Source organism: Cavia porcellus, unplaced genomic scaffold, assembly GCF_034190915.1.
Source record: "Cavia porcellus strain 051 isolate PalLab524CR breed Dunkin Hartley unplaced genomic scaffold, mCavPor4.1 scaffold_18, whole genome shotgun sequence".
Taxonomy (NCBI): Eukaryota; Metazoa; Chordata; class Mammalia; order Rodentia; family Caviidae; genus Cavia; species Cavia porcellus.
Genome location: NW_026947501.1, coordinates 67245545 through 67266788, shown reverse-complemented (window position 1 = coordinate 67266788; position 21244 = coordinate 67245545). Strand labels below are relative to the sequence as shown.

The window sequence follows — 21244 nt, the reverse complement described above, 5'->3', positions numbered from 1 at the left end:
CTCTGATGGCAGAGGGAGCAGGCATGCTTGTGGAGAGCCTGGAGCTGCTCTGAGCCTTAGCGGGAGGTGGCTGGCAGGGGCCTCAGGGCTCTGCTGCCTCCTCAACTGCTCGCAGCTAATTCCTCCTCCTCCCCTCTCGGCCACTCACTGTTCTCCCCGGACCGGTCTGCCCATGGGAGCTGTCAGAACTCTCAGAAGAAAGAAAAGCTTAGCGTGGAGTCAAGTGGCTTCCAAGCCAGGCTTTTATTGGTTTCAGACCTGGAAAAAACAGAACTAGCAAATGGACTTTGACAAATCTTCAGCTGCGCAGGTCAGAGGCAGATGCACCCTAATTCAGAACTGCAGGTGGGCACACCCAGCCTACCATCAAGTTCTTCTGCCTCAGACCAGTCAGGCATCCTCTCCTGCCTCACTGTGCCCCCTGACAAAGTCTGAGCATGACTCAGATCCTGGGAGTTTGTCCTGACGCCAGGCTCTCACATCATGCTCATGTCACCTCTGCTTCTTTTGTATATCCAGGTACTTAGATTTACTTACTGGGATACCGTTTTATTCACTACCACATCTCTGGAATCAGGAACATTTTTGGTGCATAGCAGGCTCTCAGGAAATAAGCATCAAATTGATGAATGCGTAAATGAAGAAAAAATCTGAGCCAAAGAATGTCCTTTCTGGGTATGGGAACAGAATCAGAAAGATGGATTTTTAAGGCTGCACAGAGAATGAACTTGGCCCAGTTTCGAACCCATTAGTTGAGATGTTCAAGTTCATGTCATTGTGTGATTTTTCTTATCCAGTTCATCTTGCTTTCATCATTCCCAAACACAGTCTCCAGGGAAAATTCTGGAGTTTGCCACCTGGGCTGGGTGAATGAGATAACGGGAGAGATGTTTTGAAAACTCAGAAGCTTTATCACCTGACTGTGGCAGTCCAGGGCAGTACTTGTCAATTCTTACTTAACATTTCTCACATTTCCCCCCTTTCAGCTGGGTGCAGGGGGAGGGTCTATTGTTGTAAGAGGGAATCATTGACTCTGTTTCTTCCTTCTTGAAGATGGAAGCACTCCATCTCGAAGAGCTCCCTGAAGCGATTAGAATCATTTGCTGTAGTGCATTTGGAGTTCTGGATTGCAAACTTCTGAGAGCTGCCGGGACCCCTTGAACTTCTGATTCTCAATTTCTAAAGAAATGAAAGAGACAGCAAGTTAATTTTTCACTCACAATATACAGTCTAGGTCTGGTTTGGGGGTTGGGGAGGAAAATAATGATTCTCTGCTTTACATATACCGAATCTTTAGACAGAATTCTTCAGTGGTGCACTCTATTTAGCGATGGCGGGAGGGTAGGGCTGAACACGTAGACAGGAGCCCGTTCAGATGTGACTTCAGGAAACTTAACTGTTCTCTGGGTCCAGTGTGCAGACATAGTGGTCAGCCCAGGAGCTCTACAGAAACAGTGCAAGAGCAAGCGAGCGACTGACTTCAAGCCAGCGGCTGACTTCTCATTCCAAGATGTCCAGTCTTCATAGTCTTTGTGGAAAATGGACTTTTTCTTCTTAGATTGTAATTGATGTAGTAAATTAATAGAAACTAAAACTATGTTTGTGAATTATTCATTAAACTAGTCAAAAGATACTGGAGGAGGAGGTTCCAGATGCACCAGCAAAGGTCTTTAGTTCCTTGGTTATCGCGCCCTTTGGAGTAAACTAGACTCAAGTCAGGGTTCACTTCCAACCAATGGCAAGGATACGGATGTCACTTCAAAAGGAGGTGACAAAACATTGACTTTTTTGGTTTGTGTGGTACTGGAGATTTCACCAGGACCGTTACACTGAGCTAAATCCCCTTTGCCCTTCTTTGAGGCAGGTTCTTGCTAAACTGCATTATCCAGGCCAGTCTCAAACCTGAGTTCTTACTGCCTCAGCCTTCTGGAGTGCAGGGGTTATAGACTTGTACTACTGTTCCTGGTTGAAGATTTTCATCTTGCTGCTCTCTCACTGAATTTTCCTCTTGTTACAAGGTGAGCTGTCTATAGAGATTCTATGTAGACTGTGAAAACTCCTTACTGAGAAACCAAATTTGCAGCTAATATGAGAGAGAATTGTTATCAATAATAAATAGACAACTCGAACATATTAATAAAAATGAAACTCAGATATCCACATATAAATGAGCAGAGAACAACTCTTCCATAGTGTAAATGTGTTTGTTTATAAATCAATGGAAAATGTCCAAGCTCCCAACTCATCAGCCATGCAAAATTAAAATCATCACAATGCAGTCTCATCTCTTAAATATCAAATTTGAAAAATTTTTTGAAAAGTCAGTGCAGAATGCTTCCAAGTATATTAAAAGATGACAAAATCTCATGCATTGCTAGTTTTATATATAAATTATTGCACCCTCTTGGAGAAGCAATCCAGAAATATGTATCATGGGCTTTATAAATATCCATGTATTTAATTCAATAGTTTTATTCCTGAAATATATCCTTAAAAAGAGAGTACATGTAAATATATGCATCAAAACATTATTTATAATTGTAAAAAACTAAAAATGCTTAAATGTCAACAAAGAGGTTTGATTACACATATGCTCTTATTTTTAGTCATAAAAAGGATATCTGAATATGAATGAAAATTTGTCACAAAATGACAACTCACAGCATCATAACTGATTTCCTATATTATTATACAAGTTTAACTAAAGTATATCATTTTACATTATAAATACTAATGTGTATATTCCAAGCTCAGAGGATAAAGTTTATATTAAGGTAACGAAGGATTCTGCTTGCAAACCTCATACTGAACTGAAGAATTGTGATTTAATTGTCACCACTCCAGCAGACAGGCCCTATTAACACACTGATCTCTCTAATGAGGGAACTGATGGCTTCAAAGACATCAGAACTTGAGATCAGAGAGCACCTAGATAGGGACCTGGGATTTGAAACTTACCTGCATCAAATCGGTGTCCACACTCTCACCTGTACCTTTGAGGCAGGAAACATTCTAAAAATAGTAGTGCCTGCCTTTGCATGATGGCACTACGGTCAGTGGCCCTGCCTTGTCAGTGTCATCACAGTCACCCTGTGATTCCCCCTTTCTAAGTTTATGGGATGGGTACGCATTCATTGCTATTATGTATGGGAAAATCTGTGAAGCAGAGTCGATCACTATTTTCAAATGGATTTTTGTTAGACCCATGACAGGGTGTAACAGAAATGCGTCAGTTGTGTTGACCTGCTGATGGGAGGGTAATAACTGCCAGGTGATATCTTGGGTTGGTTCTGTCCCCTTGGAAACAGCTGTCCCCTCTTTTCAGACTCCTCCATAACTTCTGAATTAATTCGATGAAACACGAAATGAAGAGGGTTGAATTAGATGATTTCCAGTACGCCACATGATCCTGTGCTCCTGGGAAGCAAACAGTGTTAGGTAAGTTCAGATTTTTATCTCTCCTGCTAGAAATTCATTTGCTGTCCTGTAGGCAGATATGATGTTTTTTCTAACCACATTTTGTTAACATGCGGGGGTTTCCTGTGCAAAAATGTTTTCCACAAATCAAAATTTTAATCCCGAAAAAGGGGCACACGCCAGCTTTCCTTTCTCATTCCAGGCCATTAGCTGCTCATGGGGCCTCTGTGTCCATGTTCACAGGGCTGCTGGGTCACTAGGTGGATTCAGGTACTTATAAAGTCCACTGGCTTCTTGCTCACTAAGCCCCCAGGCTCTGAGTGCCTGTCCAGGACCTTCCCCTCTGCTGGGCACAAGGTCTAGGAAAACGTCACGGTATGGCTTGGACGTTTCTGTCCGTTTCTCCTCTGACACTCACTCATTCTACCTTAGAGCTGAGTGGACAGTTCTTCAAATCTCAGTTCTACCATTTTACCAGCTGTATGACTCATCTCTTAGCACTTCTGAATGTCCCAGCCCAATATTTATTCCAGTAAGAACTGTCACACAAACCTGCAGACTACAGGTTAGTAACCAGATCTCACATCTCTTATATTCATGTACACTCAACAGCCAGCACCTCAGCTTGGAAGAAACAAACATATTTTAAGATCTTAGATGAACTAACTCTTTGACACTTTGTAGCATCATTTCCATAAAGTTATTTCTGTGAGTTTCAGGAATTCTCTTTTATCTTTTTGAAATTACTATGAGCACAGCTCAGAACAGAACAGAGCCACTCATGAAGCAGCTGTGTTCCAGCCTTTCTGTTCCTACAAGAACACATCAGTAGCAGGAGAATGGCAGGCCAGGTGTGAATTCAGAAGGAAAGCCCTGGGTTCTGCACTGGCCATGCCTGTCTTCAGAGATTTGTGGAAAACAAAAGTAGAGAACCTGAGAGGATATAAAGTGGGGTGGAAGGGTAGCCAGGAAAAAAATCATTGAGAAGCTCTACCTTCATCAAAGGGATAAAAGAGGAGAGATTCCAGACATTGAATGCATCCTTTCCAAACTAGAACAAAGCAGCTAGAAAGAGAAGTTACACCTTCACAGTAAAAAGGTAGGTCAAGGAGTTTTCATAGACTAGCGATTATTGTTGAGATGTCAGGTAAAACAAGATTGTAAATCGTTTCTTAGCTTCAGCTATAAAGATTCGTCAATGACAAAAAGATTCTTTTCTTTACACAGTACTCCCAGGTGCTGGGATTAAACTTTCCTCTGTCCTTCTTTGGAAACTCACTTTTCCTCTCTCCTCAGTCACTATGGTGATTCTGGGAGATGCTCATTCTTGTAACTCCATCCCGCCTTCTGGCTGCAGGTGCTTGATACAAGTTTCGGGCACAAACCATGCTCAAAAGAAAATTTAGCTGTCTTTTGGGAATTAAATTAATATCAGATATAAGCAGGTTATTATCTTGAGTTGAGGATGTCTTGGTAGCGGTTACTTCTGCTCCATCTAGACCATAAGATATTCTCTTCATCCTGAAGAGACAGCATATGAATGATGGTGTATATATGATGGTGTATGAGTATCTGAATAGAAATTTTCCTGTACTTTAACTTTTTAATTTTTTTTTAGTTCTGATAAACTTGTTTTCACAGTGCATCCTTCTTTTTTCTATTCTAAGTAGGAATTGTGTAATTTGTAAAAAAAATGTTATACAAGTAAGTGAATTGGTTCAGTGATGGTTAAAATACACACTAGGAAGACCTCACCTATGATGTGATCTCCTTTAACCATCGATTTAAGTTTATTTACATCTCCATAATGTAAGCAGGGACATTGAAGTATCTGGAGGTCTAATAGCTTTTCTAAAGTCTCACAACCTATGGACAGTAAAGCTAGAAGTTAGCTCAAGGCCTCACACTTTGTGCCCAAGCGGCCACTCTGCATTCCCTGCAAGTTCCAGTATCAGTATCTGCTGTCACGAACTGTCACAAGAAGTAAGTGCAATGACACTGAATTACTCTCAACTAGGGAGTTTGTAATTCTTGTTGTATTTTAATGAATTCATTGGCTGAATTACTAGCTGATGATTTGTGGTTTGGAATATGTGTATCCAAACTGATGCCTAAAGGTACTTTATCAAATCATCACATTGTGTACAGAGTTATTTATGGTATTCTTTAAATTACTATCAGAGAACTGAATATCAGGAATATAATGAATATTAAGGGGGAAACACTGCTTCTTACTGCAGATTTAAGACTCCAGGTGTCTATTTGTGATATGGAACTGTGGACTGGAAATGTTTAGAAGTTAGTCAAGTGCAGAAAATGCAAGCAGCATGCTTTTCCAAAGGATCTTGCCAGTTCCTCTCATCTAGCTTCCTTTCCAAGTTTTCTTTCACAGGGGATGTGGTTATAAAATGACTCAGAAAAGGGGAAAATTTCCATAGTAAAAGACAAAGACACTAGCGCCATACTCTGAAGGTGTTTGCACAAAAGAAATTCCTCCATTGGGCATTCTGAGTGCAGGCCTGGGCTGACTGTGTGTGTCTAGCTCTGTGGTCAAGCAGGCAACTGGGAAAGTTTGTCCCCATGAGCTGTGTTCATTCTGTCAAGAACCTGGTTACGTTCATCGCACAGGAAGCTGGATCAATGACGTTCTCTGGATCAATGACCACCATTCACCAAATCAATCGTTTTTCTCATGTTCCTGGTAAGGATTATCATTCTGCATTTCCTCCATCACTGTATCTCTGACTGTCCACAAAACAACATAATTAGAAGCACAAGTTCTTCAGTAAAATTCTGGAGGTTGAGAAGGTAAGGCTTTTCCTTGGTTATAGTATGAACATAGGCAAATTTTTATCTAACATGTTGATATCACATTCTTGTCTTCACTGCACAATAAAAACAATTTGCAGTAGAGTCAGAACATAGTGACCCATGACTTTATTTGTCCATTCCAAACCTTAAGATTCTCTTCACTGAATCACTGTTGACATTCACTACGTTTTACTGTGGGTCAGACACGAGTCAAGCAGTGAACTCATCTTTGCCTTCACGCAAATACAAGCTATGGAATACACAGTCAACATATAATCATGTAAATCATGTAAATTGTATGTTGCAACTCAGGGGTGCCATTTTGACCTATGATATGGCCAGTTAAGTTGTGGAAGTTTGTATGGGGAGTGGGTGCAGCTGAGCACTACGGTGAGATTGCTTTGCTTTTCTGGTCTCTATCACAAGTATTGGATCTTCTGACTTCCTGAGACCTGTCCTTTAATTGCCCTTACAACTCTATCTCCTGGCCAACAGCCAAGTGAGGAGCTCCTCAAGGAATGTGTGACCCAGGGCTGACATTGAGATCTGGCCAGTCTCTTGCACGGAAGTCACATAAACTGAGGAGGAGCTTATAAGAAATTATGGGCTGGGGCTGGGGATTTAGCTCAGCTGCATAAGCGTCTGCCTTGCAAGCAGGCAGTCGGGAGTTCCATCCCCAGTACAGATAAAAAGGAAAAAGACAAAAAAAAAAAAAAAAGAAATTATGGGCTGATGTCATTTTTTTTTTGTTTTGCAGTTTAAGAAATAGAGACATTCAGTGTGTAGAAAGTGACAGAATGAAACAGTGATATGGGAAATACGCAAAGGCAAGACACCAGAGAGCAAGACTTGATTCCAGTGATGTCTACGGGATTGCTGCATTCCGTTCTTGGGTCCTCTGAGATACTGTGTATCCTAATCAGATCCTTCTTTGTTAGTCTGTGAGCTTACTGAAGTTGGGCTTCCGTTTCTTGTCACCAAATAAAGTCTTAGCAAATGCCTCAACGTGAAAAATGATGTGATGGAAACAGAAACCAGGCTAGAGTGCGCAGAGATCAGGATAGAAAGCGGTAACAGCAGGAGTAGACAGCCTTTCAGTAAATCCAGCCAGGAGAAGGAAGCCAGGGATGAAGGAGGATGTGGACAGGCAGGATGTGCAAGACAGGCAGCAAGTACTCGCCAGATACATGCTCTTTGACGGTGAACTTCTTCCTACGGAGACGTTCCCCACCCCACCCCACCCCTGACGTGAGGGTTTGTTTCCTTTCAGTTCTGTGATTTATTTTCTTACTTTTCATAGCAAGAACACAAGAGCATGTTCAGTGCAGATGGGCAAGTATGTCAGTCCTGCTTGGCTCATCCCAAGCCAGCCTAAACCAACTGACTTGATAGAGTTTTCTGTTTTGTTTTTCATTTTTAAATTCTTCCGTCTGCAGGCTGGTGATTTTGGCTGAACCACTAGTGTTGGGCAGATTCTGCGAGTCTAGGTTGGTCTCACATTTGCAACAGGAGTCAGGGCCCAGAAAGCTGGTGGTTCTCTGTGACTGGCCTGTGTCACATGAGCAAACTTCATGAGCGGTGGTCAGCTTGCTGCCATCTGGGGGACCAGGCGACCGGGCTACATGCCTTTTATCTTCTAAAACACTTGTCCAGGTGAGTTCCCAACTGGGATACTTGGAAAAGCAAGAGAGAAGGCCCCAGAGAGCATGGGTGGAGTCCTCACACCCTGTTTTATACTTGTGACTTTGGAACTGAAGCAAAATGAACCACTTTTGAGCCACTTGCCCAAAATGGTGGAACAGTCAATGCTGACAGGCATTTCCACATGGTGGGCACTCATGGAGGCAAAGGAAGACAGAAGCTGGATGACCCTGATTCACTGCGAGTGATACACATGATGCATCATAGAAAGGAAGTGGTGTCTGTGTGAGATGACTATATATAACTTCCCAGGCTATTATGGGCTTAAAATAGATGGCAGACTTACTGTGAATTCAACAATTCAAAAAGCGTCATTTTAGGGGCATTTCAGGTAAAATGTTGGTGCCAGGTGCAGTATCTCATCTTTTTGGACTCCCGTCATTTATTTCTCATGGAAATCTTCCCTCTCAGGTTCCAGGTCAGCCCACAGCTAGCAGGGCACCCTGCTCGGCTCTCTAATTACTGCCATGTTGATGAGGTTAAATATTTATGAACATTGTACTTTTTATCACTCAATCTGATTTTTGAAACACAGATTCTCTAATCTCATTGCGATGGTAATAACCTGTACTTTCCTCTCCTTCTTTAGGGTTTTTGGCAGGAGTAAAAGACCCTCTGTTCTTGTGGATTTTGTGAAGGGTGACATATTGCTTGGAGTGACTGCTGCATCAAGGGTGCCAGGAGTGGGGAGTGGGAGAAATTGACAGGAATCTACTTTCAATTGCACCAAAGGCATCTTGGGTTTGTGCAGATTTAGCTGAAATAGAGAGGAAAATTACACAGTTCAGTCTGACACTATATCTGCCATCTTTGATCTTTGACAGGCAAACCCCTCTGAGATTTAGCTTCTTCATTGCTAAAATGAAGATAATTTTATTGTACCTAGACCATGTGTTATTTTCTTATTGCTGCCATAACAATTTTCCAGAGTTAGACATGTAAAATGGGTTGACAGAGTTCATTCTTTCTGGAAGCTTCAGGGGCAAATGACTTCTCAGACTTTGCCAGTTGCTAAAGCCTTGTCAGTGCCCTTGGCTGGTGACCACCTGTCTGTCCAATTCCAGATCCCCTCTGCTGGTTCTCCTATGACCCTCCTGCCTCTCTTATAAGGACCTTTGTAATTACATGGCGGGGGGGGGGGCGGTCCTACCACAGTTCAGAAAGTCTTCCCATCTCAAGATCTTAACCACATCTGCACAGTCCTTCTCACGCAGGGTAACATGTGCATAAGTCTGGGTGGTTTGAACATGGACACCTGTGGGAGACTGTATTCTGCCAGTGATTCTGCGTGTTTGTAAGCTGGCCTAGTCCTTGTAAAGGACTTAGCACAGGTTTTGGCACAGAGCAAATCATGAATACACATCTGTTACCACTGCTTCTAATTGACCTCCCCTTTAGGCATGGATTGTGCCTGCTTCCCACACACAGACCGGAAGGAATATGATGAAAAACTCATCATGACCTGATGTCTTATGTTCATACTCAGGTCACCAATCAGACTATGCTCCTCCCTATCCCCTTCTTTGTGCATGTTACTGCCATTCTTTTGTTCAAATGACCCCCACCTCCACCCACAGAATGGTCTTTCCACCTGTATCTCATGGTACAATCCTACTAATTCTATGAAATGCAGATCAAGTACTATCTTCTCCAGAAAGCCGACCCTGGCCCATACCCAGTCTGGTCTCATACCCACTGTGAGCATCTTCTGTTCTTCTCTGTACTGGAGAGCTTCCCACCTGGCCTCACAGTCTTCTCCTAAGACTCAGTTTACTAATGCACAGCCTTTGCCTCGGGATGGGTCCCATCTCTGCACTGGACATGCTCAAAGGTGCCTAGCAATTATGAGACTCACTAATATATGGTATCATGGGTTCTCAAGGCAGGGACTGAGCTGTTCATCTCCCTGAGATGCTGTTCCAGAAATCAGTCTCTGCAATGTGCCCAGCTAACGGTACAGATGGCATCGTCAGGACCCTATATGATTTATTGAGCTCTTTTTTGTTAAAACAAAAACCTTGATAAGAAGACACAGGGACACTAATGATGCTGGCAAACTCACTTTTCCAGCCTTTGGAATCAGGGAGGTAATGTTCTTAGATAACATTTAGGTGAATGTCTATGAATTCACAGCAGTGGTAAAGGAGCCACTAGTAAGTCCTACTGTTTCAGTGGTCAGTCCTTCCCTCCTGGTGGTGTCGGTTGCCTCATTGAGAACAACAAATATGAACACACGAAAGTAACAAGGAATGCTATAAGTGTATGCACTGCACACTTTTATCACATGGAACTGACTCTCATGACTGAGGCTCTTGCAGGAGAGCAGTTCAATTGCATGGCTATAATATTTGGCTTTTATAATTGGCCAAATCTGAGCTTGATCCTGGGTTCAGTGTGCTCATGCTATATGAATTTAAGTGAGTGTATTCAAATGCTCAGTCTTTTAATAAAGCAATTATCACAATATAACACATTTGGGTTGTATATTTGTCATGTTTTGGGTACCACGTTAAGCACTTTATAAGGGTTAAATTATACTTTCACTCTGAAATTAAGTACCACTTCATTCACGGAAAAGGAAAATGAGTCACAAAGTTTGATTTTCTTCTCAATTTCATAAGACAAATAAGGAAAGCGATAGGATGTGTCTGAAGCTGCTGGCCCCTAGGCCCTTACCTTGATGAATATACATTTTTCAGATGTGTTGCCAGGCTGGAGAGGATGAAGGGTATGTAACAGCTTGGTGAGGTATTTGAGCACTCCTGCAAGTGAGGCAGGATCCCCTAACCCTGTGCTTCCAATTTGACTTTATTATTGGTGGTGCATAATCATGACATCACTCATCATCTGTCTGCCTCCTACAGTAGAAGTGAGAAATGTAATAATATAAATGTTAAATGTCATTTTTGGATCTGAGCACACATTTTTACATAATTAACCATTCCTTTCTGTCAGAATTCTAGCTTCTCTTCCTTGTATAAAAGTTTCCCAAATGTCCTCACACCATTCCAGATCCTTGTAGATCTACAAGTTATTTCATTCATTCTCTGAATGAAAGTTTACTGCATGTTACCTGTGTCCCAGGGACTGAGTACATGGTATAACCAAACTGGAGGAAACCCTGGTTCATGTGGAATCCATGTCTTAGCAGGATGTCCAAGGACAATATACAAATTATACAAATGTATGAAGAGGATACGTTCAGATAGAGAACATTTCTAGAGAGAAAAGAAAATAAAGTATGCGGCAGCAGATGACCCGTCATTAATATCTACATGCTAAAGACAGTGGTGAGGTCAAGTGTTTAAGAAATACTCTTGAAACCGACATCCATGTAACTAGAAGAAAACATAAAGCTGGATGCTGGGGGGCACAACAGGAAAACCAGAGCATGAAGCAGATGGAGTTCCTACTCACCAAGAGAGATGGGGGAGTATTTTGCAGATCAGTTCAGGAGTCTGTATATGATTTTAAGGGTAACAAGGAGCCCCTGGAGAGGTTACACCTGTGTGGCAAGACCTGATGAGAAAGGTGAGAAGCTTCCCCTGGCTGTTTAGTAACAGATGGTGGGTGATGGTGGTGGAGTCTGGAGAAGTGGTGAGACTACCTCAGAAACTGCTATTGTATCCACCAGAGAGAGAGATTTAGCTTGGACTAAAGTGACAACAGTGCCATCAACACATTGGATCTAATGTTTGTTGGAGGTCTTTTGCTATAGGGCAGAAGCTTCCACCCGAACTGTGGAATCTTTAACAACAGGAGCTCTGTCTGACACTTTCACCCTTGTAATGTTTGACCATCAGTCAGGAGTGAAAACGAAAAACGCACCTCTAGATAATTTGTGTATTCCCATCCCCGAGAAGTTGTGCTTTCTGCATCAACTGACCTGTGAATGTTAGTTTTTAACTGATGTGCATATTGTGAGGAAAAAGCAAAGATTAGCGAATCTACTGCAGATACATTCTCACTGTCTCATTTCTCCTCCCTCAACAGAGCAAAGCGTGCATTCACTTTAGAGAGAATTGGTTATATTTTTTTGTAATTTTGCCAAATTGCATTCATTTCTATATTTATCCCTTTCCTGTCCATGGCATTGACTGTTAATAATACACTTGGGGAAGAGCCCCACCCTCTATTCTAAATTCCCTATTAACTCACTATGTGTATTATCAAAGTGCTAAATTTATTGTCTTCTCTCTGGTGGCACTGCATGGATTTGGACATTTTATTTTCTTTATGGGTTTCATTGCACAATAAAATATATCAACCTGGCTTTTTATTAAGAGGCAAAGGAGGTAGATATTCTTCTGAAACTTGTTTTGTGGCATAATTATCAAACCTTAGGCCTTGGGAATGGGAGGCCTAGGATGATTTCAAGTGTTCTTGAGTTTGTATATGCACCATGCTTGGTCTTTAGAACAAATAAAATACTTTGTCTTTATATGTGTGAAGATTCCTTCCAATGCATATGAATGAGGGTTTGTGCAATAGAATCTAAAGGCACTGTATATTTTTATTACTTGATGACAGTCCTGTCATTGCATTTTTCTTCATACTTAGATGCTATTTTCACCAGAACTTTTCTGCACTGGTTGCAAAATTGTCAAAGCTTAGAAAGGGCTCTTCAGAATCCAGCAGGTGAGCACTTCTCTGAGATCTAGGCCAGGGAACCAGGAAAGTGACAATCCTGTGCTCGCTGTGAACCTCATGAGGGCCTGGCAAAGTTTGATGCGATCTGTGACCTCCACATGACTGAGCACAGGTCCTGGGCACCTCTCAGAAAGAAAAGAGAACTCATCATCTAGGGAAAGGGTTTTCCTACTCTATGTTTTTCCTGGACATGGGCATCTAACATATGAAATAAATCAAAAGAGGAGTGGGTTCGTGATGATGCTTATTGACATGTTTTAGATCTGAAATGCCCCCTAAAAGTGTTATGTGTTCGTATGTAGGGCTTTAGGAAGATGATTGGGTCATAAGAGCCTTACACTCACCAGTGGATTAATCCACTGAGGATTTCCTGGCTTCATGTGCTGTTAAGAGGTGTGCCACTAGGAGAACGATGGAGGTGGGGAACATCCTTGTATTTGGCTCCTCTCGCTCTCTCTTTGGCTTCCTAGTTGCCATGGTGTGAGCAACTTTCCTCTGTCACACCATTCCTCCATGCTCTTTCTACCTTAAAGTAGTCAACCACAGACTAAATCCTCTGATACCCTAAGCCAAAATAAATCTTTCTTCTTTTACTTGGAAGTGATGGATTTTTTTCTTTGAGAGACAGGAAAGTAATTAATACCAATAAAATGATAATGATGTCAACATTTTATAGATGGAGATAACGGAGAATTCTTGAGCACAGAGAGATTAATTAACCTGCCTAATTTACAACTACTCAGGGAAGAAAAACCATACAGAAGGTCACAAATTTAAAGCACAGACTCTTGGTAAAAATTGCATGTTATTCTAAATAGAGGGAAACCACATCAGCGAATGAGCAACCTTATAGCACCATATCACTAGCATTTCAATGTACATTTTCTCTGTTTGGAACCCTGATTCTATACAGGGCTTCATGTCAGACTGTAAAAAGATGGCAACACAGCAGGGAGAGGAGGAGGAGGGCTATGTAATGCCATTTGTTCCTCTAGTAGTCCTGTGACACCCATATTTAATTTCCCATTGTGTCACCAGAGCCAAGGAAATTGCTTATTGCAGGGAATGATCATATTTATGCTTCTATTAAGGAAAGAGCAGAATGATGCTCTACCCTGATAGAGTTAGTGCCCTTCATCAAGAGCAGACAGCATTGATGTTTATTATTCACTCATCTATCTTCCTTTCACCCCCGTGCACAGCAGGCAACCAGCACTACCTTTGCCTTGTTCTGAATGAGGAGGAAGATGATTGGAAGTCAGGCTCACCCAGCTCTGCTATGCCTTTGAGCAAGTCACTCTTCCTCTCTGAAGCTACTGCACTCATCTGTGAACTAACAGCTGTGGTCTTCTACACCGTGATGGTCTGGAGGAATGCACAATATGGATGATAAAATGCCAAGCACAACATTTGCTCTGTGATGATGGCCTGATGATAGATTTGACTCATGTTGTCACAGAACATGGCAAATAGTGACACAATGGAAAAGGTATGGAATGGGAGTCACTTTCAGAAGCAGGTGATCAAGGCTGATCTTTCCTCTTCCCCTTGTCAGGTTTAGGACATTGTCACTTTTTGATGGCTTCTCATTTGATCCAGGACTGCTGTAGCATGGTCATATTTTGTCTTCCAAGCCTTTCACTGCTCAGTGTGAGAAACGCTTTCCACTTTGACATGGGCCAGGTCCAAGAAGGTCAGAAGGTCCAGGGTCCAGCATTCGGTTTGGTTGTCTTTTGGGTGCATGCTAACCTGCAGGCCTCCAAGTGGCAGGACCATGCCTGTGTCTGAGCATCTGTCTCAGCAGCTGCTTCCCCAGAGGTCACATCCCTGCCCTGCTCCTAACACCCAGATGATGCTTACAGATGGGCTTACAAAATGGTTGCCAGTACTTGGAGCACAAATGTGGACACAACCCAGAACCTGCCCTCAGGAAGATGGGCCTTTAGGAGATGGAAATACAAAAGAATGAAAGCAACCATAACTATACATCTACTGCTGGCCAGGGACTCTGCTAGCTCTTACAGCCAAGCCTCACACAATGCCTGCTTTTATGACACAAATGTGTTCCAACAAGGCTGATCTATCTGGGTATGATTTGAGAATAATGCAAATTTAATTGCATAGCAGGATTTTGCCCATCAGAAACACTGATAAACAAGAGTGTACCACAAGAAGCCATGTGTTTAGGAGCACACACACACACACACACACACACACACAGAGTGCAGGCAAACGCGGCAGCCTAAGCCCTCAGCCTTGCTGATGAGTCATAGGCACTTGTACTATCTGCTCTATTTCATCCAATTTCTTGTAACCTTCCTTCTACTCTCTCACAAGCTGCAGATTTCAGGCCTTTTCAGAGTCAAGGACCATATTTCTCATACTATTCTATGGTTTAATATGGATGAGACTGCGTTACAATCTTTCTTGACTTGCTACAATTTTGTTAAAAATGTCAGTGATGAAATTTCTGTGGTCTCTAAAGCTTATTTTTTTACTATAAACACTGATGTTTCTATTGCACGATTCTACACAATACAATGATCTTTTAGAAATGCATATGTCACATTATAGCAAAAGTGATTGCATGTAATTTCATTTAATGTAGCTTAATTAGGACATGAAGGTATTATGCCAGTGTTTACTATGTGGGTGTTATTCTTCCCAATTTGCAGTTGAAAGAATGGAAGCTGAGGTTGATTCAGGTCACCATCCATTCGTGGTAGAACTCAAATTAAAACCCAGGTCAATCCGATTCTCAAGTTTGGCTGTTAGCTATGGTATGTTGAGAAATGAAGAAATTTACTTCCCTCCTACTCAGGGAATTCACAGAGAAGACCAAATTTTCATAGAGCACTTGAAGACTTTCAACCAACATTTGCAAGTGTGGATGTTATCCAGAGGGATTTGCAGGGCTGTGCAACCCACTGCATCTTGAAAAGTTTGGAGCATTTCAGAGAATAGAATCTCTAAGCATCTCTAACAGGCCGAGTATCACAGAGTCCTTTGAATCTCTTTGGATGCAGGCACCATTAAGGGCTTGAGCTGTAGTGCCAAAGAAGCAGACGTCCTTCCCACTTTGCTCTGTTTGATATCCAATGAGGAACAAAGGAGGAGTGAAGCCCAGCATTGGGGCATCACAGATGCTAAGGAGAGGAAATGTTTCAAACCCAAGGGCATAGTGGGCAAGTCAAAGACTTGACTTTCAGTCAAAGAGCTGTAGGTTGATGGTTGCAGCATGAGAATCATTCAGGGCGTTGACAGTGGGATCCGGATCATCAAGATGTGAAGAGCAAGCAAGATGTGAAGAAATAAATGTGGACAGTTGAGGAAGAGAAATGCAACAGGTCAAAGAGGACATTATCGGATCCATTTTCATTAAAATGAGAGAAAGGAGTCTGTGTAAGTGCTAAAGAAAAGAAAGAGGTCAGTGGCAGTGGCAAGTGATGGCCAGGGTATACAGGTCCCTGGGGAAGAGTCCTGATTGCCTGCACCTCATAAGGTAAGGGCTGATCACGTAGCATTTCACCTCTGATCAGGACCAGGAGCCTCATGCCGACAACTGGCATCCTTCGGAATTAAAGGGGTTGCTAGCATGTGTCACGTGAGATTCTGCTTCACACTTTCTGGCTGCCAGATACAAAACTCAGAGGTCTCAAACTTTCCTTTCCAACTCTAGTCAGCTTGACTGCTCCTGGCAGAGGCAGGGAAGACAGACAGTCATTCAGACTGCGAGCCTGCCAGAAGCCCCAGGTGCCGATGCCGAGGGTGTGTGCATGTGTCTGTTTGGGGTTAGGAGTCCCATTCTTAGACTGATGATTCTCTTTTCCCCGATTGGACATGCCATCCGCTTTTGATGTGATTGAACAGCCCTGTGACTGCGGGCAGGTTGCTAAACTTAAAACAGCAGATTTCTTTTGCAAGCTCTGTTGCAGAGTGAGACAAAGCAGGGCAGAGCCATAATAAAGGCTTTGAAGCTTGGTCATCCTGCTGTGTGAGCTGGAGACGTTAGTCTTGCTTTCCTTCAAATATATGGCCATTGCCTCTGTTAAATGCTCACAGCTTCGTGTGATGCACTGATGATGATTACTGTATTAAAGTGAGTAATTTAGCAGAATGTACTATGTCCCTATTATTGAACAGTGACCAAGTTCTTCAGTTTAAATTTCTCATCAACCCATAAAAGCACCTGGTATCCATTAAATAATCATTCTTCATTCCCCCATTCCCCAACCTCCCTTACCTAATCTGTTTCCTGGTTCCACAGATTTGCATAATCAGGGCGATTCATATAAAATATACAACATTGGTTTCTTTTATCCAGCATAATATTTTACTCATCTAATTTTTTAATACTTTATTACTGTTTAGGGTTTAAAAACATTCCATTTCATAGATATACTGCATTTCCTTTACCCATTTATCTGAGGATGGGTATTAGAGCAAGTTCCATTTTAAGTACTATTCTCTGAACTTTCCTATGTCACTTTGAATACAGGTTTATGTTATCATTTCCCTTGGAGATACAGCTGAGAGTAGAATTGCTGTGTGATTACTTTAACTTATAATCATTACATATTTGTGATGTGTATCTGAACTATGTATGATATATGGATTGCTCATAAAGTGCTTCAAATCAGTGTAATGCACAGCGTGAGCACGAAAGGGGGCACCGGTGGATGGTGCATGCGGGTAGGTGACCTGGGAAACACAGGCCGGCAAACAGGGCTAATCGCAGGCTGTGTTTCCTCACCTCACAGACAGGAGATCATAGCTTCCTCTCATGCTCCTGTGAGAAGGAAACATGACAGAAGTGAGACCTCGACATTTTCCTGCTCGCTTTGAGGACATGGCTGGATCGCCTAAGTCCCGCGCATTTAGTTCCGTCACAATCATATGACCTCAGCCTCCAACATGCACCCGCCCTCGCACTCTTATTTATATTTATTTATTTTATTGGCTTTTGGATGTTGACTGTGGGCTGCAGACCGCTGCTTGGGTTTCCTCGTCCCAGGTGAATGTTTTCCTGCTAGGCAGACACCTTCCTGCACAGGTCAGGGACTGGAGGTTATCGCCTCCTGCAGGACCCTGTGCTTGCTCCAGAGAGGAGCAATGTCCACCTTTGCTTTGGATATTCCCAGTCATGAGGGTTCACTCCACAGGCCTCCCTTTCCTCTCCCCTCCATGTTCGCACCTCCTCTTATAATACTTCAGTCAAGGTAAATGATTGTGCCCAGCACGAGCAAATAGAGGTCTGTAGAATAACCAGGTAGACAGAGCAGAGCAATCCTCCACTTCCCACAGGTTTACCTACAGTCATGCCAGTACTTGGTAGGCTCTTACTGAAAACTGTTCTTTTCCTTTATTATGGATTAAGAGAGAGATGACTGGACAGCTGTCTTGTGCTGCTGTGTGTGTGTGTTCACTGTCACGTGGCACCTCGCCGGCCTGATAAAGATAAATCACACCTGGATGGCCCTGAAGCCCTTTTGAGTCTTCTCAGAGAACTCCTGAGAAATGCATAGTGCTTGATTCTTCTTCCAGAGGAGGTGACCAAGACTAAATGGAGGTCCTGTGCCCATTCTACTGGCAGTCCCTGGCCATGCCAGGTGCTTCAGGTGGAATTTTGTTTCCAACTCTGTTATGGCTTAGATCTAAAGTGTGTCCCCTCGAATGTCTCATGTGTAGGAAGGTGACTGGATGGGGGACTCCATAGCTGACTTTCTGTTAGGAGGTAGGGTCTGGTTAGAGGTGGGTCACGGAGTGCTGATCTAGCAGGGCACCTGTGTGTCCCCTCTCTTCTGCTTTCTGGCACTGAGGGTCACTTTCCCCCCGTCTGTGCCACTCGGAAATACTGTTTCTTTCTCAGGGCCAGCCAATCACCGACTGAAACCATGAGCCGTAATAAACCGCCCCTCCCTCAGTAGTCAGGTATTTTGTCCCAGTGACAAGAAAGTAGCTAATAAAAAATCCTGACCCTGAGTACCACAGCATGTGGCTGTGTTTGGAGCTGTTCAAATGAAGTCCCGAGGATAGGCCTTGATCCAATTGGTACATGGTGTCCTTGTCACAAGAGGAAGTGTGGAGACATATGAAGGTGAAGGCAGAGTTTGGAGTGATAGTTCTAGGGGATGAGGCAACCAAGGGTGGCCAATGACCCACCAGAAGTTTGAAAGCAGGCAGGAAATAGATTTTGTCCCACAGCCCTCTTAAGGAACCAACTCTGTTGGCACTGTGACCTTGGACTTCTGGCTTCCAATCCAGCGAGATGATACAATTCTATTATTTAAGTCACCTGGCTTGTAGTACTTTGTCACAACAGCCTGGGCAGATGAATACAGAGAGATCTGATGCCAGGACTGTCTTTAAGCAAAGACTTCACTACATACTACAACCAGTCTTGGAATCAAGAAAAAGACCAAAACACAAGTATAGACACATATGCAGATATGTACACTACATTCCTTTAAGTCACAAGGAGATATGAGAAACTAAAGCCTGTTCAAAGGAATTGTTAGGCCGTGGGATAGTGCTCATGTGTTTTCTTTCATTCACAGGTCTGAGCCGGTTGACAACCAGTGCTAGAAGATTTAAGAAAAGATAAAGTAGCATATGCTGTGTACTGTGTTTATGGGATAAATTGTATGGTGACAATGTATCCTTTCTTAATGACAAAACTGTACTAATTTACAAATGTGCATTAGAACACATATGATCTCTCAGTTGGTACCAAAAAGAAACTGGGATAGTAGTCACCAGTCAAGGTAAAATCTGAATGAAAGGTAAAATTACCTCTAGAGTACCACTGCATTTTAATATACTAGGATGGTTTAAATGGTGGTTCATTAAGATACAGTGAAAATTAAAATAATTTCCCAAGTGACCTGTCTTAAAACACTGGGAAATAAGATTTGCTGCTATGAAAAAAAATTCCAGAAAATACATTTATGAGTTTCACTAATCCTCAAAAGTCTAGTTACTAGAAAATGTGACTTCCTGAGACTCAAGTTGCAGGAATTGTCTAAAATATGTTGCTGTGTTCTCTTCTGCACTGTTAGTTAGGTGGAGTCACTTGGAGAACAGAAGAAGAGGACAGAATGTACCCAAGAGAGCCTCATTGTCTAATGCCTCAAAGATACTAGAAAGGCTGTCTGGTGAGTCTTCCTTCAAATCATGTCGTATTCCTGAACTCTTCCTTTACATATTGATCCTGTTTGATGAATAATCAGGAACTAATAGCGAATGAAAAGTAACACAGTAAACCTTCTTAAGGGCTTTTCCCAGAGTCATTCTTGGCAATGTTTTAGGATGGAGTGTGATCTCGTATCACACTCTCATTCAGCCAGTGCCTCATTAGAAGTGTGATCTAGGCAAGCTCAGTAGACCTTTAGTGAGTTTCTGGAAACATCTTGCTTCTTGCAAGTCAGATCTATTTTGCCCTGTGTTTCTGAAGAGCCTGCTCCAGTGTGCTCCTGGGAGAGGCTCACACTTGGAGGGAGAAGGCAGTGCTGATAGGAGGAAAAGGCCGGTGCTTTGGGAGCAGAAGCGAGGAAGCCAGTTCAGGATAGGTAAGGGCAGACCCTGAGCCTTGCTTTGTTGTTTTTCTAGGCTGGCCGTAACAAAGCCCAGCAAACTGAGTAAATTAAGTAAGACAAATGGGTTGCCTCACAGTTCTACAGTCTGAAGCCTTGGCCCTAGATCTAGGGTTGAGAGAGACTGGTTCTTTCTCAGGGGACCAAAGGAAGGATTGGTTCCAGACCTCTGCCTGTGGCTTGCTCACAGGGTCCTCCTTCCTGTAGCTGCACAATATCTTTCCTCTATGTGCCTTTCTGTCTAATTGTCCATTTTATAAGGTCACTAGCCATATGGGTCAGGGGCTACCTTAACAATTAACTTCACTTGATTTGTCTTCTAAGACCCTATCTCTTAATAAGGTCACAGTCTAAGGAGTTGGCAATTAAGGCTTTAAGACATTCATTGTGGGAGGATACAACTCAACTCATAAAATTTTATTTCATCATTACCGGCTGTTGTTTTCCTCAAGATAGTCAAAGTGGTTAGTAAAGATCGTCAAAGAGAAAGTCTCTGTCTTAGTTACTTTTTACTCATCGCTGAGACAAAATATCTGATGCCCAAAGTTAGGGAAGGAAAGCTTTATTTCTTACAGTTCTTAGAGGTTTCAGTCCATACTCAGTGTGCTCCAAGGCAAGGTGGTATGGTGGGGCAGCCGTTCCTGGTTGCTGCAAACAGCAAGGTACAAACCAGAAAGAGACAGAGACAGACAGAGACAGCGAGAGGGAGGGAGAGAGAGAGAGAACTTCTTCCTGCCATTGCATCACGCCCTGGCTCCACCCCTAGGTGGGTGTAGCACCACCAATCCGAGCACTAGACAAGGAACCAATCACAAATGCTAGATTTGGTCCAGGCTTAGGGGCACTGTAATAAACCATGGTCTTCTCCCTCCGGGTAGATGAGAGGAGAGACTATTTGAAACACCCAGCTCCGAGTTGCCCTGACCCACGTCCCTTTTGCTTTCCTTCCACGTGCCTCTGTTTCTCTTTGAGAAAGTGAACGTGAGTGATTTTAGCCAGCACTCAGGAAAAAGGTCTCTAGGTTCCCTTAACTGTAACTTGGTGGGATTCCAGCATAACAAAGCCACGTTCCC

General features: G+C 42.7%; 1 long non-coding RNA gene across 1 annotated transcript; it reads right to left on the bottom strand.

The window, feature by feature from the left end:
• Positions 1–214: 214 nt before the first annotated feature.
• LOC106026364 (uncharacterized) lies at positions 215–20609 on the bottom strand. The gene is made up of 2 exons (XR_001199982.3): positions 1287–20609; positions 215–1179 (listed from the first exon to the last, which is right to left on the bottom strand). It is a non-coding gene; the product is annotated as an uncharacterized LOC106026364 (long non-coding RNA).
• Between the last annotated feature and the right edge of the window lie 635 nt (positions 20610–21244).